Here is a 392-nt window from a genome sequence, read left to right as displayed (position 1 = left end):
TTTATCTTAAATAACTGAGGAATATGGGGAAAAAGTAAACAAAGAAGACTTGAAAAGAAAATCAAAACTGATAAGTAAATCATGTGAACTTTCACACATGGAGAAATTCCCACAGAATCTTTTATAACCATGAAACTTTTGCTTATCTTTGGTTTTAGTCCAAAGAGCTTAAACTAAACTTGTATAATATTGATATGATGACAGAATGGGAAAATACAGAAGCAGAGGGAGAGAAAGAGGAACAGGAGAAAAGGAAGATGAAAACAAGAGGAACAGGAGAAGAGGAAGATGAAAACAAGAGGAACAGGAGAAGAGGAAGATGAAAACAAGAGGAACAGGAGAAGAGGAAGATGAAAACAAGAGGAACAGGAGAAGAGGAAGATGAAAACAAG

At 34.9% G+C, this 392-nt stretch overlaps 1 protein-coding gene across 1 annotated transcript in view; it reads right to left on the bottom strand.

The window, feature by feature from the left end:
- Positions 1-392, bottom strand: part of LOC119591912 (protein ERGIC-53-like) — a gene marked incomplete in the record, with an annotated part of 12,371 nt that overhangs the window by 5,601 nt on the left and 6,378 nt on the right.

Source organism: Penaeus monodon, chromosome 29 (assembly GCF_015228065.2).
Source record: "Penaeus monodon isolate SGIC_2016 chromosome 29, NSTDA_Pmon_1, whole genome shotgun sequence".
NCBI classification, from domain to species: Eukaryota; Metazoa; Arthropoda; class Malacostraca; order Decapoda; family Penaeidae; genus Penaeus; species Penaeus monodon.
The sequence above is the reverse complement of the archived record's forward strand: the minus strand, read 5'-3'. Positions and strand labels throughout refer to the sequence as shown.